This window comes from Rattus norvegicus, chromosome 9 (assembly GCF_036323735.1).
Source record: "Rattus norvegicus strain BN/NHsdMcwi chromosome 9, GRCr8, whole genome shotgun sequence".
Taxonomy (NCBI): domain Eukaryota; kingdom Metazoa; phylum Chordata; class Mammalia; order Rodentia; family Muridae; genus Rattus; species Rattus norvegicus.
Window position 1 is genome coordinate 104,653,626 of NC_086027.1, and position 14,641 is coordinate 104,668,266.

Here is a 14,641-nt window from a genome sequence, read left to right on the forward strand (position 1 = left end):
AAAAGAGCAAACTACTAGAAACAAAACAGGCAAAGGCAAGAAAAGACTGGAGGATTTACGAGGACAAAAAATACACTTGACAAATATGGATAAGTAAGAAAGATGTCGAACCCTAAGACAGTGAGAACTGGAGTCACACAGTGGTAGGCCAGCACTTGTTTGTTATGCAGAGGACCCAGGTCCATTTCACAGCACACACAAGGGCCTCTTCTGACCTCCACCGGCACCAGGCATGTTTGCAGTTCCCAGTCATACAAGCAGGCAGAACACCCACGCAGAGAAAATATGAAATAATTTTCCAAACTTTCAAAAGACGCAAAAGGCAAGACAGCAAGTTACAGATAGGAAAATCATACAAAAGCAATCAAACAAATGCGTGATCAATGGAGATAAGAAAATATGGACATTCCAAAGTAAAAGAATATTAGCTTATCATCGTGAGGACAGAGACAACCATCATAGACAAATCCGATGCAGAATTTCCAACATGAAAAACCCAGGTAAAAGCTAAATGGGTTTTTAAGTGAACAGGCATAAACCGTCACTTCTGCAGAGAGAGGGAAAAATGAGTAGGTGTGTAGCCAATTCCAGAGAGGCAGTAAAGAAATAGCACATTAACCAATCAAAGATAATCTGAATCTGATTTGTACATTTTTTTCTCAAATTTTTCTTCGGGTATAAACCTATTTTAATATATTTAAAATAGAACGAGCCTTCTATGGGGAAAAAAGAAAGATTTGAAACATCTTAAGAGAAGCGGGGTAGGAAGGCTCTAGTGAGGTTCATTAATGGAAACCATTTTCCTTCTGTAACCCACAGTTAAGTTTTGTGTTTGTTTTCATTTTAGTTTTATGAGACAAGTTTCTCTGTAGCTGAGTCCCAGCTGTCCTAGAGCTACCGTAGACCAAGCTGCCCTTGTGAGTGCTGGGATTAAAGACATGTGCCACCACACTTGACATGCAGTTTTATTTTTAATTTTTTTTAAATTATCTTTAATTTATTCTGTTACATAATTTGGGAGAGAGAGAAAGAGAGAGAGAGAGAGAGAGAGAGAGAGAGAGAGAGAGAGAGAAACACGAGAGGGAGAGGAGACCTAAGTTGTATCACTCTAGGTTGAGCCATGACATTCCAAGCTGACCCAAATATTACAAGGTTATAAAAACTACAGTCATCTCCTCCTGCAAGAGGTAATCTATCTGAGTCCATCACTCACTGTGTAGCTAAATTAAATAGATGAAAGGATCAACATTATTCAGCGTGTATAGACCCCCAAGCCTGTGAGTCTGTGAAGTTATTTACAGACCTCACTGTTCTGCCTGCCCACTCCTTTTCCTGAGTTCTCACTGAGGAAGCAATGTGTTTCACATACCGTTGTTCGCATACAAACCGAAATCTGAAGCCTACCGGACTCGACACTTGGGAGTTCTCACTCACTTCAACAACTTCTACCATGGAGCCACACACAAACTTCTATTGCCCTGCTTTCCTGGCCTCTACCAGAGCCAAGGCTGTCTCTTTGCCTTTTCTCTCTTCTTCCTCCAGGAAGCTGTTGGGATTTATGGGTTGCTTCCTAGTTGCTTTTCTTTTATAGTCCCATAAATGGTCTTCAAGTTTCCACTTGCCTCCATTTTCAAATGCCTTTTATCAACAAGACTAAGAACTAGCAAAAGGGACCCATGTTCCACAAGCAACTAACTCAGGGATGAAAGGTAGATGCTAAATGCTAATTACGATCATTATATATTATACACACATCTTTAATTATCACACTACATTCCATTAATTTGTATGCCCTTGCATTAAATAAACAGAAAACGACGTGCAATTTAACAATAACCACAAGAGGGAGCTCCCATATCGTTTATGAATTCTGAAAAGCAGAGCAGGTAAAATAACGACTTTTCTGTAATAAACCAATCAGTGGGTGGTCAGTCCTACCTGTTAATATTAGACATATAATTACTCAGTATTAATATTTACACAAGCGAATTGGCACTCATGCTCAGTCCAACCATTACCACAAACCCCCAATAAACTCCCCAGGCCCCTACTGTTGCTCAGGTCCAGGGAGTTGCCCTAATACCCTAGAGGCTAAGCTGTGGCTTTCCCCTTTGCTCACCCTACAGCGGGAATAGAAAAGATGGCCACCAGTGTGTGACTAGGATACTACTCTTCCAGACCAAGCTTCCAGTGAGAATTCTGGAGAGCAAAGCTCTGGACTGAAGGGCAGACTGCAAAGGGTAGTTGTCAAAAGAAAGCAAGACACCTTAATTACCATAGCAGGTACTTCAAGGTAAGTAAGTTTAAACAAAAGCTGCCCCATTTCCGCCCTCTTTGTTTGAACTTAGTAGTGTGTGAATGTGTTTTCTTCCTGCCTCTCAACTTTCCACCCTCTAACTAGAGCTGGGAAAGAAAGGAGAAACACTGTTGAATTTCTTTAGATCTGACCTTCCCAAGTCATATAGTATCTTCAGGTCACTCCCACACCCCCATCCCGTAATCCCATTTTGCTTTATCCTATTACCAGTATTTCAAACATGCCTTTAAACACGTGATAGACAAAACTAAAAAGAATCTCTGATCTTACGCATGCGGGTCCCTCCCAGCACCTGGCAGGAACCAGAGGCCCTTTTCACTAAGGGCAGCTGGTGATGGGGCCCTAGAAAAAGATGCAGGAACAATGCTTCTTTGCCTGACCTCAGGAGTCACCCTCCAGCATCCAAGTTAAGGGCTCCGCCTGTAACAGAAGACCCAGGTGCAGGGCGCCCGCAGAACCTCCCCATACTGCAACATTTCTACACTGCAGGGGTCGAGTCGGAACAGCTTACGTGAGGAATCCCAAATGCCTATCTACCTTTGTAAAAAACTAAAATCTGAGAGCCTTGGCCTGAACAGCCCGCCTGTCTAGGATGTCAACCTGGCTGCTGTTTCCTCAGAGAACCTGACCTTAATCTGGTCCACGAGTGGAATTTTTAAAAAGGGGAGATGCCACTACATCTAAAGAAACTGATCACATAAGAAAACAGGCACAGGGAACCTACACGACCCGAGATGGTGACCCGATGGGGAACACCCAAAGACAATTTAAGTCATAGAAGCGGGGGAGGGGTTGGGGTGGGGGGATGGGGGTTTCCGTAGGAGAAACCAGGAAAGGGGATGACATGTGAAATGTAAATAAAAATAAATATCCAATTTAGAAAATAAAAAAAAGAAACCGACACTCAATAATCAATAGGAATGTATATATGTGGATTTCATGTCTTCGTAAGAAGGTGGTTGGGATAGTCGTATCACTAACCCTAGCTCTGGTTGACTGCTATATGCACACATGTTTGGATGACTGCAATCTTGCAAAGCATACCTGTACACTGCATGTCTCAAGAATCCAACAATTTCGGAACACAAAGGTGGATACAGGTTGTTGGGTGTTTTGTTCCTCCATTCTTAGAACGATGTAACCAATGAGTTAATAATATTAATGGGAAAAATAATATTAATAGGACAAAGTTTCACACTATACAGTCTTCATGTACCCAAATTATTCTTTTTGTCTCCACTAATATTCAATGTGGCATAAGATACTCTTCGGAAAAAATACTAGTTAAAAGCGAGACCCAGATATAAGTAAAGGAAATAGTCTGAAATATTTTAATTACTTCAACTGAGCTTGACTATAGACATGTTTAGTTCTTGGCCTAAGATTGTACACAGAATTATCTAACACTTTAAATTACTTTTTGCATGAATTGATTTGAACCCATTACATTCATGATGCCAACTGTTTTTCCCTTTATAATTATTTTGTATGTGATCATGTGTGTGTAGTGTGTACACACTTGGGGAGCATGGAGAGCAGGGATACAGGTAAAGACTAGAGGAAGACATCAGGTGACCTGCCCCATCACTCTCCACTTTATTTCCTTGAAACAGATCTCAGGATCTCTCACTGAACCTAGAACTGGATTGGCAGTCAGCAAGTCCCAGTAATTGTTCTGTCTCTAACTCTCAGGGAACTAGGGTTAAAACCCAATGATGACCACATCTTGTTTTTGATGTGAGTGATGGGATTTGAACTCTGGTCCGCATGTTTAAGTAGGAAGTATTCTTACTTTTTGAGCCAACTGCCAAGATTACTTGATTAATCTTCTCTAATCATTTTGTCAGTGGCTAGACCAGGATTGTTACTACTCAAAAATCACCAGCAAGACTAGGAATATGGTTGAATGCACTCTCAAAGCCAATGGTTCAATTTTTTTTCTTTTTTCTTTTTTTCAGAGCTGGGGACCGAACCCAGGGCCTTGCACTTGCTAGGCAAGCGCTCTACCACTGAGCTAAATTCCCAACCCAATGGTTCAATTTTTAGCATAAAAAAGTATGGTATTTTTCTTAATAGAATCTTTATGAAAATGCCTCGAATTTCCATCCCAAAATATAGAAGTTACCTACAGACATGCTTCCTTTCTATTTTAATTATAAGACACAGTCGTATAGGCCGGAGGAACTAGTAATACAAAATAAAGACAAATGGTTGCTCTTTCACAAGGACAAACAAAATTACTTTCCCTCATTTCCCTAGGAAACCCTGCCAGAAGTTGCCTATTTCCACCCACTCTTCAACAAACGCAGCAGCCAGCATCTGGTACAGGAAGAACTTTAACTTATTTTTCTTCCCACTGAAACCTGGTAGCCATATACAAAGTCTAATAGATGCCTGACCAGTTAGAGGGCGTTTCTGAACTCCAAGCTCTGCTAAGTGTTAGCGTTAGAGCATAGTCCGTAAGGCACACAAAAACACTGTGTCAAGATCCCAGAAGCTGAGTCCTAGAAATTCAACTGCTACAGTAGACTCATAGTTTGTCCTTTATCTTCTGGCATGCATGCATGCTACTAGTTGCTTTCAGTGTGTCATATCTAATGAGCTTAACACCGTCAATATTGAAGGCCAATGTGACATTCTATGCCATGAAGTGATCATGGCTTTTGAACTATTGTTATTAGATAATGAATGATCGTTTGGTGTGGAGGGATCTCCGATGCACTGCATTATGGTAAGATGTGTCAGTGACCCTACTCTGGAGTAGAAGAAGCATCTTTCTACTCTCTAATAGCTGTATTCAAAGACATTTACATGTGTGGCTAATTGTCTACAACAGAATGTTATGGCAAAGATCGTGAGAATTTACATAATACTGAGATAATCCGATGTTGATGCTCATGGACTGGTTCATAAAGTCGCGATGTAGTAGGAGAGAACTGACTCCAGCAAGCTGTTTCTCTGGCCTCCATACGCTTGCACGCTCTACACACACCCATGCCCATTCCCACACACTGAAAATAAATAAATAAGATACAGTAAACACTTTCAGGAACAAAAGACTTTGTAATAAATGGGTGATAATGGTGTGACTGTATTCCCCCCTACGGAACAGCAAACCTTCCCTGACTTTGTAAATGACAAAGAATTGTATCTCATGTGTAAGAGAGCACCAAAAGCTTCCAGAAAAGATACCAAGTATGGGGTTGGAGCTGCAACAAGTCCCATCACCTGCTAGTGCTTCCAATGACCGACAGTTGCTTCTCATTACTTTGGCCTGAGTGAGTTTGTACTGGACAACTATGTATCGAAGAGTGATAATATTTTAGCCATCATTCCTAAGTCCTTCAAACCACTGATGATGTTGTTGAGTTATTCATTCTCCATAGGATATAGAGCGTGAATGTAAAAAGCCTGAATATTTCTATTCCCTTGTTAGCAGTTTCAAAAAGAAATGGTATCGGAACTGTCCGTCACAGATTTGGGAGACTACACATCTCCTCCAATTCTAGTCTGCCTTCCCCATTGACAGGGACCCTGGGCCGATGAACCTATTTAGGCTTCTGATGGGATAAAATGTTAAGAATTTGTGTTAGATAAAAGATTCAGATTTGTCTTTTTCATGAGAGTTACAATTTTTTTTCTACTTAGATACTCAGCGCACCTCTTGAAAACACTTTGGGAAAGTGGGCCAACTTAGCTTCTGAAGGTTGACCTTATTTTGATTCTAAGATGGGAGCAGGTAGACGGGGAGCATTCAGAGCAATGAGAATTCATTAGATCTTCTACGAGTTTTATTTTTGCAAAAGCAAAATTTACTCTAAAAATATGTTTTGAAGTTAGATTTAATAGCAATGGCTTTCTGTGTTAGTTCTATTAATTAGACTTTATAAGGCCACATATCCTTTAACCCTGAGAAGCAACCCTTATGACTTCTGCATGGCTGAAAGACTGATCTGGAAATAATGGAAATGATGCAAAATAACAGCCTAATAATTCATGCATTTGCATGACCTACATATTATAATAATGAGTTAAGAGTTGATAGAAATACAAAAAAGTGAGAATGTCAAGATTAGCAGATAGACAAAAAAAAATGTAATTATAAACTATCCCAATGCATGGCAAATATAGCAATAAACAAGGCGAGTCTGTTCCTGGGTCCAGCGATCTCACCTTCTAGCAAAGGCAAGGCTAGTCTTTAACAAATGGAATGGTCCAGAGCTTTCCTCCAATGCAAATGCAGTAGAATTCAGTACTGCCAAAGTCCAAACACCAGCAGCCACAGAGGCCTGAGAATGCGAACAGATTACCCTATCCTATCCCCTGAACTGCTTTTAGAAGTAGGACTGAAACCCAAGAGGCCCGTTTCTATAATACGTTGCTGAGTCCGCTTTCTTGGGGCAACAATGGAGTTAAGCGACTGTAGCAGACGGAACAGACCTAAGGCTGAAACTATTTACGATCTTGAAGTTTATAGACAGCGTTGGGTGACACCTCTTACACCACAAGAGTTGTAAGCACTTAAAGTGCTGTGTCTCTCTGTCTCTGCAGCGCTTGTATGTGCTCCTGCATGTAGGAGAAGTAACTTTATTCTGCTGTTTAGTATAAAAAGATTCAAAGAAACAGAATGGACAAGATGTAAGCTTAATCTCGTTGGAGCACAAAAACAACTTCAGCAAATACCAGTCCAAGTTCGGTCTTGCCCTGTGTTGATTTTGAAAAAAAGGATGAAGTATTGCACTGTTCAGCCTGCGTATGTCCTTATGAGGTTGGCTGTATTGTTTATAATCCAAAAATGATTTGCTGTTCCACTGGGGAATGACTCCATTCCATGTCCCCGTTGGCGTTAGGTTGAGCATATTCAGCATTTAGCATGTTAGTTTGTTTCACACAGAGTCAAGATGGTTATGGATTAGCTGCAGTTCACTAATGAAAACCATGCAGAGTAAATATGAAATACGATTGACTCGGGAAACCACAGCGATCTGAGGGTTGATGCTAATACATAAGCAAGTTTATCCAGGTTTCTCATTTTACGGGTCTCTCATTCATCGACACCGATCCATTAGCAGAGTCACATTTTACCAGTGTGATACAATCTAGCAGAGTCACATTTTACCAGTGTGATACAATCTGCTAGGATGCAATGATAAAGCAGACGTGGAGGATTTCTCCGTGAAGACAGCATGCAGAGGCTTTCACCTACTTCCCCCAATACCATAACAGTCATTCTGCTTAATTAATAAAAGCGACTATAAGAAGACTCTGAGGCTAACGACCAGTAAGCTAGTGATATTGAGTATCCAAGAAATTACATGATAATGATCTCTTGAGTTTCATTTTTGCTTCCATTTTCCAAACTTTGGAGTTAAAACCCAGAGGACAAAGGGAACTAGTTCATTGGCCTCCAGCAAGAGGTCAGAGTCCCACCCTGGGTTAATTGGTGCCACACTGGTGGTTGAGATTCCTGTGTTTATCCAATAATGCAGCACCCATGTCCTCCTTTGTGTCTTCAGAGGGATGAGAAGAGGAATCCTACCTAGCAATGTCAGGACTTCCTGCATAGTCTAACCAGAACAAGGACAGAACACCCCACTCTTGTGTCTGTATAGCCATTCCTATCTCTCAGAGAGCATGGTATCAGTAATGTTCTAGAGAAACCTGCAGCATCCATTCAACAAGGACCCTCTTTTCTTGCTAAAGAATAAAGGCCAACAGGGATCCTAGACTTCTTCATCTGATAATAATAGAGCACAACTTACACACTTGTCCGACCCATCTGAGCCTTGCGAAGGCCAGAAGCTAAATCAAGAACAAGTTTAAATAAGCAAGAGTTGAGAGCTGAGCTTGCAAGATAATCTTTACAAGTCCAAGGGGTCACCGTGATATACATAGAGAGTTCCAAGCTAGACAAGGCTAAATACAGACTTTCACACACAGAGACACAGACACAGACAAACACACACACACACACACACACACACACACAGACACACAAAAAAAGAGAGAAAGAAAGAAGGAGAGAGAAAGACAGACAGAGATAGAGAAGCAGAGAGACACAAAGACAGCAATTTTCAGTACCCAAAATAAAAGGATTTCACAATAGATCCTAAAGACTACAGACTAAAGAATTAAAGAGTTTGTCATTAAACATAAATTATAAGTGAAATCAATCAGTTCTACAAAAAGGCATTTGAACAGCCCTGTAACTACTAGAGAAATTATTTGGGAAGAGTGAACCCCCCCCCCCACACACACACAAAAATAAAAATTGAAAAATTCTGAAGCTGAGAATCTGAATAATTGGATGATCTGGCTTGGTGCATTCCAAAGCGGCCACTAAAGTGTTCAAATCAATTTTAGAAATCAGGAAGCAGAAGCAGGTGGACAGCATTGAATTTGGGGCCCTCCAAAACCCTCAACTCCACCTACACCAAACGTAACAGCACTTTCAGATTTATTTTATGAACCAAATCATCCTCTTAAGGCAAAACCAAACAGATGAAAAATAGGGAAAAATACCCTTCGAATAGAAATAAATTTCCTGACAAAATATTACTAAACAGAACAAAATTCTAAAATTCATCTAAAAGCACAAAAGATTCTGGATTCTCAAAGTCAACTGAGCAAACTAACAAGGTCAGAGGCATCACAGTTACTGACTTTAAGTTAAGAGACAGCCATGCAAATGGAAACGGCAAAGTGCTGGCACAAAGAATAACACAGCAATGGGAGCCAGGACCCAGAAATAAAGCCATACAGATAATAGCCACTTGGTTCTTAGCCAAACTGCCAATAACATACAATATATAATAATACATTTTAACAAAATGTGCTGGGGAAATTGGACAAGCACATGCAAAGGAATGGAACTGGATCTTTATCTCTTGGTCTGCACAAGGGAATGTATTCAAAATGGAGGAAGGAAGGCTTCAACTTTGAAATTGCCAGAAGGAAACAGGAAAAAGACTTTTAAAATACAGGAATAGATATGAGCTGTTTGAAAAAGACTCTAAGAATTGACACATGAAGATGCATAAAATTAAATACCTTCTGTACAGCAGAGAGCATCATTAACACTGTCAGAAAACTGTCTACAGAATGGGAGGAAGTCCCTGTCAGCTTCATATCTAACAGACGATGAACTTCTAGACTATTTAATGCACTCAAAAAAAAAAAAATACAAAACTCTGACAACCCAGTGAATAAATGAGCTAATGGAACAATGGCTGCTCAAAAGACCAAGCACACATTAAACATTGCGAAGCAACATTTTCCACCAAGAAAATGCAAACTAAAACTGCATTGAAAGTCTGTCTTTCCTTATACACAATATCTAGCTATCGAGATAAGAAATAGCAAACGCTGATAACAGTGAAGAGAAAGGGAACCCTTGCATACTGCCGTGGTGAATGCTGTCCTTTAGTCAGTGTGGAGTTCCTTACAAAACTAAAAGCATCTCTATCATAGGGTCCAATTCTGGACCAAAGCACCACAGTGGTAAGGATCCATCCATTGGCATTGCAATCTTGTAAGTGCCAAGTCATTAAATCGTCACAAATATTTGTCAACAGACGGAGGGATAAAGATACTATGGTTTACAGTCACAGCAGAGGTTTTTATTATAATTGTGATTACACTTACTTACACTTGCATGTGGGGGGCGTGGTACAGACATGAAGCAATGCATAAAAAGAAGTCAGAGAACAACCTGTGTAGGTAGTCAGTTCTCTCTATGGACCACGTGAGTTTGAGGGGTAGAATTCAGCTCATCCCTCGTGAGGGCAAGGACCATCTCACCAGTCCAGGGTGGAGTTTTATTCAGCCATAAACAAGCAATAACTGGAACCTTTTAAACCAGAACCATAAAATACATTAATAAGAACATAGCAAAGGAGGGTTGATTAAACACATCACCTATAAAATTAAGTAAGACGAGAAATCGATTCCATGGCTCCATGTCTACTAATAGCAGACATACCCAACAGGTATTACAGTTAGACATATTTATATGCATAGGTTCAGCTGGTTGTTTTATTAAGCTGGATTTTAAATGATGTATGTGTAGATATGTATAGAAATGTGGTAGACTGATGGATGAGTGTTAGTGAAGACTGGATACAAGTACATGAGTAGGAGCAAGGTCAATACCACACTAGGATTATTTGCACACACATGTACATTTGAAAAGATCGGATGATGTTAAATTAATAGTGGGTGGCCTAGGTGAGGCCCTCCTAAGGTGTACTTCATTTCCATTCTCTCATTTCTAGTCTATCTTCTCCTGAAAGTTTTAGAACATTTCCTTACTATGTTTAAAACCAGAGAATGAAGATATTCAAAAACCAGGAAAGGTGTCTACTAAAAAGACCATATTGAATTGTGTGATAGGAAGATTCAATTACCTGAACTACACTAGTAATTCTTCTCTTAGGTCTCAAATGTGGAAGTTTCAAAATATTTAGCCACATTTTGGCAAGACATGACGACCAAGGTGCTTCTAACGAAATGCAAATACAGTCTATGGGAAAGTTTTTACTCATGTTGTAATTACCATTTCCAGTAACAAACAGAAAACAGACAGCCGTTTTAAATACTACAGACTGTATCGTTAGTCTATGCTACTGTTCAAGGAACACTGAACCTCGCACCACACACAGCCTTAACTATGAGTTATTATGGAAATTTCTAGTTGAAGGAATCTAAGTGGGATCACAGAGTTGTCTCGCAGTGCACAAACAAAATCCCTGCTTGACTCTGCTGCATGCAATTGCATCTAATGGGCAATACTGTTAGAAGTAAAACAAAAGAGCTCATTAAGACTAACACTGACCAAAGTGTGCACTTTTAAGGAACAGGACTTCGAAAATAGAATTTCCTCTTTTTTTTCCTCACCACAAACCACATTTTTACCAATCTTTGAGGAAGCTTAAAAAAAAGAAAGAAAATTACTTAATCTTTATCTCCCAAGCATTTTATCTACTCAGACACAACTATGCTATACCTCACTTGAAGATCACATTAGACATTCTATAAAAAGAATCCTGCACTGCTACTCCCCTTCCAAGCATGCCAGTGAAATTCGTATTCTATCACGTATGTATAGCAAGTCAACAGTACTTTCAAAGTATTTCCATAGTACTCTAAAATTACTTCTCATTTAGCTTCCTCTGTCACACTATAAAATATCAGATATGAAGCATGACTAATAAAAATCATTCATGGACAAAAAGTTTGGCTCGGGTTACTAAAGAAAATTCTAACTCAACACACACACGCACACACACTCACACGTGCACACTTGATCCTTGGCGAGTATGATCTGAGACTCTCAATGAGTCATTCTGAACTCATTGACCAAAGAACACCATGGCCATGCTTGTCTTTTCTTTGTTGATCTCATTTTTTTGTATCCCCTGCAAGCACATGCTGAAAATATGGCTTGATGCTGTCATAGGTCTAAGTATATGATTATGGCAACAGGACTGTTATGAGGTAGGAGAATTCTCACCGCACAAACAGCCAGTGACATGTCAAATACTCAGATAATGGATACTTCTTAGAGAGACTACAAGAGGCAATGACCTTCCATGGTAGACCAGAACTAGGCAATAATACGGAACACATTAAATTAAAGCAATCACCCAAGGTAATGATTACTGTTTAAGATATTATGGGAAGACTGAATCACCTGTGGTGGTTTAGAAGAGAATGGTCCCCAAAGGTTCATAGTTGGATGGAACTATCTGGGATGAATTTCAAAGACCTAGGCCAACCCAATGTCTTCCTCTCTGCCTCATGCTGGTGGAGCAGATATAAGCTATCTACTACTGCTCCAGTGCCATGCCTGCCTGTCCCCCACCTTGTTCCTGATATGAGCAAACCCTCTGAAACTGAAACCCAAAGAAACCTCTTCTCCTATCAGTTACATTGACATGACATTTTGCCACAGCAGTAGAAGGGTAACCACCAAGACAACCTCTGGTACCCCAAACCATAATTTGATCTGAAGCATTTACTAGCCATGAAGTGAGCACCGGTCCTTTTCTTGTGTATATTACATTTAAGCTGAAATTCTATTAGGAAGAAGCCTCAATAAAAATGAGTCCCATTAAAAAAAAAATCAAAGAAAGGATCCTCCTAGTCAAACAAAATCACAGCATCTGTACAGAACAGACAGTTAAAATACCTTAGGATTTTTTTTGTCATGTCCTCTTTAATACAGATGAGTAAATATTCCATATTTCAAGTGAACAAAAAAAAAAAAACCCTCTGCCCAAGTGTGAGATAAAAGATAAGATAGAAACTAGAAATTAACTCGCTCTACTCATTTTCTTAGAACGGTTGTTTAAAGTGAGTTACTCAGGACAACCAACGTCCTTTGTACGAACTTCTCTCTAACCTACATATCTATTTTTTTTTATTAAATTAGTTTACATCCTAAACACTGCTTTGCATCCCTCCTTTCTTTCCAGTCCCTCCCTCTCGCTTCTGCTTTCAGCCCCTCACCCACCTCTTCTTTCCTTCTCCTTAGAAAATGGTAGGCCTCCCCTGAATATCAGCCAGCTTTGGCATTTCAAATTGGACTAAGCTCACCTTCTTCTACTGAGGCTAGAAGAGGCAGCCCAGGTAGGAGGAAGGGATCCAAAGGCAAGCAATACAGTCAGAGACAGGCCTTGCTTCTGCTGTGAGGAGTCCCTCATGAAGCCCCAGCCACATGACTGTTACATATATACAGAGGACCGAGGTCAGTCCCATGTATGCTCTCTGCTTGACGGTTCAGTTGCTATAAGCCCCTATGGGCCCAGGTTAGTTGATTCTATATAACCTACTGATCTTACACCTTTAAGAACCGAATGGTCTACAAATAGAATTTTTTTCCCATGGACGGTTACCTTCAGGGCAGAAATTATTTTGATCAACAACATTAAAATAGTACGCATCCAAAAGGAATAAAGATGACCTCAGATAGAACTAAAATATTATGTAGGAAAGGTCTGTTCCCTTTCAAATCATAGTTTTATTAATGACTAGTTAAGATTACAGTTTACTTAAGACACACCAAGAGGCCAGGCATGATTGTGCACACCCTCATTCCCAGAGAGTCAGAGGCAGAAGGGTCTCTGTGAGTGTCGTGCCAACCTGGAATACAAAAGAGTACCAAACAATCGGGGCTACATCAAAAAGGAGCGTTCTACTGTGAGTGGTGGTGCAGGGCTGTAACTACAGAGAAGGGGCAAAAACTAGAGTTCAGGGCATCCTCAGCAAAAGTTCAAAGCCAGCCTGGGCTTGACTTGGTCACAGAACCAACATAGAAACTGGCCGTGGAAACCAAAAGTGAAAAGATGAATTTTAAGCACAGTCAAATATTACTTATTTGAAAGTGTTTCATGACATTTTTCCATTTCCAGCTCAATGAGTTCATAACTTAACCCCTAGAAGTATTTATTTCTCCTACTCTTTTTCCTTTTGTATCCATTAACAACAGCCTTTAGCTATCACTTCCCTGTGATAAATTCCATCGTCTCCACGCAAAGCTAATCACCTCCAATCTTTATGTCTCTATAAAATCTCCAGCTGAAAAAAAAAATGATCCTTTGTCCCAAGTCTACCTTGGTTTTCTATAAGACAATAGGAAACCATGCTGATCCAGATCCCCCTTTCTACCTCTGCTGACTCTCACCCTCCTTTGGTGTCATTTCTCACACCTGTAGACATTTTACATGCTACTTATATTTCATATTTGGTTTTCATCTCCTTACTAACTATATTATGTTACTTTAATCTCCTCATAGAGATTAACTCATCCAAAGTTATTTTCCTCAAGTGTAAGAGAAAAAAAAAACGCAGCAAACAAAGCATGCATGCAGGCCAAGTCCCTCAATGTTCATTTCAAATGAGACAGGGTGCTGATTTCACTGAGCAAAATGAGTTCCGTGCTCCTCAAGTTGTTCTACGTTAAGGGTTTCTGGTGGGTGGCGTGGTCATTATCTCACAGTATTCCAGGATGCTCTATGAATTGTTCAGGAGCATGAAGATGTCCTTGAACTTCTGATCTGCTGGCTCTACCTCCCAGAGCTGATTACAAAGGTGTGGCACCATGCCCAGCCTATGCTCTGCTGGGACCTGAGCTCCAGCTGCTATAGCATTAGAGAAGCTGAGTTCCATCCCAGCACCCTGACTTAGCTTTCCCTTTACTTATGAACACACGGTTTCCCCAGCCTTCTAATTTACTTACTGGTGCTTGCCACACACTGGTTTTCCTTTGTCACTTAAATCACCAGGCTTTTTTTCTCTTTTTCTATATTTCTCAGAGTTAGACAA

The 14,641-nt window shown here is 40.1% G+C and overlaps 1 protein-coding gene across 2 annotated transcripts in view; it reads right to left on the reverse strand.

Moving 5' to 3' along the window:
• The window catches only part of Slco4c1 (solute carrier organic anion transporter family, member 4C1), a 51,661-nt gene that overhangs the window by 28,824 nt on the left and 8,196 nt on the right, over positions 1-14,641 (reverse strand). The window lies entirely within an intron of this gene.